Source organism: Chenopodium quinoa, unplaced genomic scaffold (assembly GCF_001683475.1).
Source record: "Chenopodium quinoa cultivar QQ74 unplaced genomic scaffold, ASM168347v1, whole genome shotgun sequence".
NCBI lineage: Eukaryota > Viridiplantae > Streptophyta > Magnoliopsida > Caryophyllales > Amaranthaceae > Chenopodium > Chenopodium quinoa.
In genome coordinates, this window is record NW_018744062.1 from 2,017,769 (window position 1) to 2,023,768 (window position 6,000).

Here is a 6,000-nt window from a genome sequence, read left to right on the forward strand (position 1 = left end):
AAAACAAACGGATACTCCGGATGATTGGAGATCCGCCTCCGACGGTCAAGTTAGTACTTGATTAAGGAGTAATTAATGCGGAAATTAAAGTGATTGGGTCTCTCTAGGTGAGAGTGTTTAATGTGTGTAATCTGCGTTTTTTGCGTAATCTCTCTTAATGAGGATTAAGGGAGGTATTTATAACCTCGGGAAACGTGCCAATCTAAGTTTAGGTTAACCTTGAGCTGATTGGGCTTCCCTCGGAAGTTGGGCCTAGGTGACCGGCTTCTCCATTAGGCATGGAGTATGCCACGTGTCATGACATAATAAGTCCAGGGTGGACGAATAAGCGTGTGCCACGTGGAAAGCCCTGAGAGGTCCAAGTGGGGGACACTTGGCAGGACCTGATTGGCCCACGTGGCGCATTCCGATTGGTGGGAGCAAAATCCCCTAATCATTTTCCCCTCACAGGTGGCACGTGACTGGTCACGTGTTACCTGTGACAGGTATCGCCCTGTAACAGGCGACGACCTGCTACAGGTGTCACTCGGCGAGAGGCCGAGAGATTCTCCCGCCAAAATTTTGAATTCTGGAAGTGACCCTTCGCCTTCTCACTTCGCCTATATAAAGGAGTGTTGACTTCGGTCATTTTCACACTTGAAAACTTTGTGAGAGAACATTCGGACCCCTGAACTTGCTCTGACATTTTGGACCCTTTCTGCCTACCGCCTGCTCTGACAAACCGACTGCAAAGGATTTTCAGAACTTCATCAATCGTCACTCGTTCAGGTAACCGTCGGTTCTCTTACTCTTAATTTTCTCTTTACTTTATTCTTTTTTGAAATGGCACCACGGAAACACACGACACGACCTAGGTTAGTGATCAGCCGGTCACCGGGGACGGCTGAATCTAGGACTAGGAGTGCCGCCTGCCCTTTTCTGGACCCATATTTGCCCTTTATACAAAGTCCGACTGTATCTGTGTCTATGCAGAGCATGATGGCCAGAACAAAAAAGACTGCCAGGATCTCAAACTCAGACGGCTCCTCCCACAGGGTGCCGATTAGTGAAACATCTGACCAGGCGCCAGATGTGGAAGTGAAACAAAGCGGCTTGAAAGCCGGCAGTTCTGAGGGAGGAGTCAAAGTGACCCCTTCCCAGTTTACAGTTGACAATTCTACATTCTCTCCTGCTCCTTTTAAAGGAGAGGAGGCGGGCCCCTCCGGGAGAGGGGAGGAGTCGTCCTCTTCGGACTCGTCAGAGGACGATTCCGAGTCTAGCTCTTCTGGCCATGCTTCTCTGGACACAGAAGAGAAAAACAGTCGCCTACAAGAGGCGAGGCTTTCTCACGCAGTTGAGAAGGGGGACGATTGGGCGGAGCCATCCGCCTCTCACCGAGAGCAAAATACCCCCTACTACTGCACGGTACCTCGGGGCCGGATCACGGCCATGCAAGAGAAAGTGGAGAGCTTTATCGCAAACCACACAATGGGCCCCAGCTTTTTAGTGTTCGTGCCGGATCCAGAAGACACAGTCGTCTGGCCGGCTGGTGCCAGTTATGATGGCGCCTGCTTTGGCTGCTACGAGGCGGCCATCAAGGCTGGGCTGCACTTCCCACTACATCCGGCTGTTCAGCGGATCTTGGATGGGTATGAGTTGGGGTTATGGCAGTTAGCCCCGAAAACCTAGGTCAACGTACTCGGCTATGTGGCCGGGTGCGAACTGCACGGGGTGGAGCCGAACTTCGAGGCTTTTGCCCACATGAACTACCTCAGCCGGACCCCTAAGGCAGGCGGTACCGACTGGTATCAATTGACGAGCCACAGGGGCTACCTCATGACGAGAGGTAAAGCAAACAAATGGAAGGACTGGCGGAGCACCTTCCTTATCATTGAGAGTTCAGACACAGAGCTGAACAAGCGCTTCAACAGGTGGAACAGGAATCCGCCCCTTCTTGCAGGCGGCCGCAGCATGCCGCTTGTTCCCCCAAGGCTAAGAAAGAGATCCTAGATAAAGGACTCTTCAAAGTAGAGTCGAAGGTGAACTCTACTTCAGGGGTACGAGAGCAAGTACCCCTGCACTGCGTCCCGAGCTTCAAATGGCTCTACGACGAGTACTTTTTGGCCGCCTGTGGCCTCAGCAGTCGGTGCTCAAGAGGTAGCCGGCCTGTCGAATACTCTGTTGTTCTGTGCATTTCTTGTTATGACTTTTATTAACTTTGCTATTTGTTTTTGCAGCGGACGCCATGAGCAAAATTACCGCCTCCAAGACTGCGGCGGCCGTGTTGCGGGCCTCCATCATGCAACAGTCTTCAACCGACTCCCCCAACAAGGGGGCACCCTTGGTGGGCTTTGAACCTTTCACCCTCTTTTTGGAGTTGTGTTTATGCATATACTGACTCTTTTCTTCTTTTTTAGACGGGCGCTCCAAGAGCTTCTTCTTCCCAACAGCCGGACCCCAAGGCCCGGAGGACGACTGTTGCGAGCTCTCCTGGTTCTGCCAGGAAACATGCGGCGGCTGAGAAACAGCCGGCCACTTCTTCTAAAACTCCAGCTGGGCCACCTAGAAGTATGAAATTGTCCTTGTAAATTTTAGACTTGCTCCCTCCTTTACTAGGTCTAATCCGTTTGTTTATGCTTGATGCAGCCGGCCCTCAGGAGCCTGACTTGGTCGAAGTGGCCAAGTCTATGATCAAGGCCGTACCTCCGGCTGAAAAGGAGGCGGTCAGGGGTGTCGGCACCCTTGACCTAGACGGGATTGCAGGGGTCCTTGCTGAGGTATACTTAGCATATTTTTGAGTATTTGAATTCCAGGACGTCTGTTTTCTTTTTTGTTTGGAAACTGACGCCTGTTCCCCTTTTTACTTAGGCCCTGCTCCGAGTGAACGGCCTTCGCAAGCCGCTTGACCGGAAGAACAAAGAGGTAAAGGCTACAAAAGCTATGGTTGCCTCTGACTGTGATAAGGAAATGTTTCAAATTGCCCAAAATGAAGTTCTGACAATTGATATTCTTTATTATCAGGCGTAGGCTACCGCCGCTATCCGGGCTTAGTTAGAGGCGGCCCAGAAGAGGAATAGCGAGCTGGAGGCGACCATCAACAACCTCAAGACCGAGCTGAGACCTCCTCGCCAAAAGATGTCCTCATACGAAACCTTGGAGAAATCCTTGGCGAGCGTAAAGGAACGCCTGGTGACCCAGGAGAAGAGTCTTACTCAGGAGCTCTCGGAAAAGGCCGAGCAAGAAAAGAAAGAGCTGGTCCGGGAGATGATGGAAGACTATGCTCAAATCCAGCGCATGACTTGGGGCCGCCTCTTCCCCAATGCCGACTTTGCCTCGTGGGAAAAAACGTACCACCAGTGTTCTGATAGATATAATCAAGAGATCCTGGCGGCTGCTGAGGAAGAGGCGTTGGAGGAGGAGGAGCAGCTGGTAGTGGCGCTTGTGCCGCTTGGGGGTAATGCATCGAAGAAGGATGCAGCTGAAGCCGAGTCCATCAAAAAGAGTGCTGACTAGGCGGCAAATGCTAATATTGAAGATCTGCCCCCTTCATAAGCTTTATGTCTTCTTTCCTCGGCCTGCGTGCCGTTTGTTTGTATTTACCCGGCCAGGGGGCCGGGGCTCTGAATATTTTGCCGGTCTTTAATGACCGGCTTCCTTTTAATGAATATTTTTGTTTTGCTTCAAATTTGTTTAAGTATTGAATATTCTGATATCCAATTGTACACTATACCGACTGTTTTACATGGCCGATAGTTGCAGACAGGTACGGATAGTTAGTCACGCCGCCTATGCCCCTGGACGACTGGTTGTCTGTGTCCAGGCTAGACGATCAGTCGGCCATTTATCCAATCGGTATTCGAACCATTTTAAAGACTGGATCCCCTTTAGGCAGGCGGTCCTGTCGTTTGTAAAATTAACCAAGTAGGAAAGTGGTTTCCTACTTGTCATGTTTTTAGGCTAGAGACTTTAGGCCGTCTAGACCGACTGTTCCCCGCCATATTTAATCTAGTGTGAACAGGTGCTGTATGAACACGTTTTTAGTTTCATACTAAATTTTTAAGGAGTGACCAAGTAAACATGATTGTTACTTAGTCGCCAAGTAACTGAGTAGTAGAGGTATCAAGCGGTGGGTACCGGTTGTTCCCCTTTATTCGCCAATGTTTGTTGGCTTTTAACTCATAGGTTGTTAACCTAGCTGGAGTAGTGGTTGAGAGCCCCTGTTTGCTAAAAACAGGCGGACGACTCATACCTTTTAGGCTCCATACTAAGTTTGAGAGAGTGACTATGAGTTAACTTTGGTGTTACTCAGTCGCCGTCACTCCTGCTTGAGTAGTAAAGGTACCAGGCGGCGGAGGCCGGCTGAACCTTTTGATTCGCTAATGTTTGTTGGCTATTAACTCAAGAGGTACCCCCTGCATTTATCCCAAGTAATACAGGCGGTCATCTGACTCAGATGTCAACTGCTACCACTGGTTTGGTTAGTGATAGAGTTATCCTTGTCTCAAAAACGGCTACGTGGTTGCCCTTGGGGACAGTCGTATAGGTGCCGTGTAATTAGTTTATAGAGCAATGTTCCACCCAAAAGGGAGCTGCTCTCTGCGACGAATTTCATCCGGAGGGATGCCGCCGGACGCCTGCTATGATGTTGGGACATGTCGTATTAGTTTTGAAGATTGGATCAGTTGGCTTGGCGCCTGGTCTGATCATTCGGCTTGTGGCCTTGGTTAGTCCTTTGGTGGACGCAGATGCTAAGTATAAGGAAGGCAGCTGCCTATTTAGGCACAGGGTCGGCCAGGCCACCATCATTTTTTAGCTAAGTATAGGAGGGTGGTCGTCTGTCTTGGAATCGACTGTATGTCCAGACGGCATGCCCCTATGGTGATAGAGTAAAATATTCAATGGAGAGTAGCCTACTGTAAAGGTACAGGCGGCATGCCCCTCTGAAGATAGAGTAAAATACTCAATGGAGAGTAGCCGACTGTAAAGGTACAGGCGGCATGCCCCTCTGAAGATAGAGTAAAATACTCAATGGAGAGTAGCCGACTGTAAAGGTACAGACGACATGCCCCTCTGAAGATAGAGTAAAATACTCAATGGAGAGTAGCCGACTGTAAAGGTACAGACGGCATGCCTCTCTGATGATAAAGTGAAATACTCAATGGAGAGTAGGCGACTGTAAATGTATAGGCGGCCTGCCCCTCTTAAGTAAGAATAAAAATTAAACATGGAGAGTAGCCGACTGTTTGTCAGTAGGTACGCCCCTCTTAAGTAAAAATGAAAACTGAGTATGGAGAGTAGCCGACTGTTTGTTAGTAGGCGTGCCCCTCTTAGTACAAAATTGAATATTAAGTATGCAAACTTTTATTAAGTAGCCCTTGACTATTTATATCATTCAAAAGAAATATTTCTTAAGATTATCTACATTCCAAGTTCGAGGCAACGGTTGGCCGTCTGGTGTTTCCAGACGGTAGGTACCGTCCCTGACCTCTTCACAGATTTGGTAGGGTCCTTCCCAGTTGGGAGTTAGTTTGCCAGACTCATTAGCCCTTCCAACTGCTTCCATTTTTCTAAGTACAAAGTCCCCCACTTTGAGTGGACGCCTGCGTACTTTTTTGTTGTATGATCTAGTCATTCTCAGGCGGTAAATTTCATGGCGCAAGACAGCATTGCCCCTCCTTTCAGGAAGTGAGTCTAATGCCAGGCGCATGGCTTCCCAGTTTGCCTCTTCGTCATATAACATTACTCGAAGAGTCGGCTCGTAGTGTTCTATTGGAAGAACAGCTTTCGCACCATAAGTTAGGAGGAATGGAGTTTCTCCAGTCGCCCCTTTTTCAGTCGTCCTAATGGCCCAGAGAACATGTGGTAATTCATCCGCCCATAGGCCGCCTGCTCGTTCAATCTTTTTCTTGAGACCGTCTGAGATGATTTTATTAAAGGCTTCTACCTGGCCGTTTGCTTGTGGACGGCCGACAGATGCAAAGCAGTGTGCAATTCCTTGGTCACCCAACCAGCTTTTGAGAA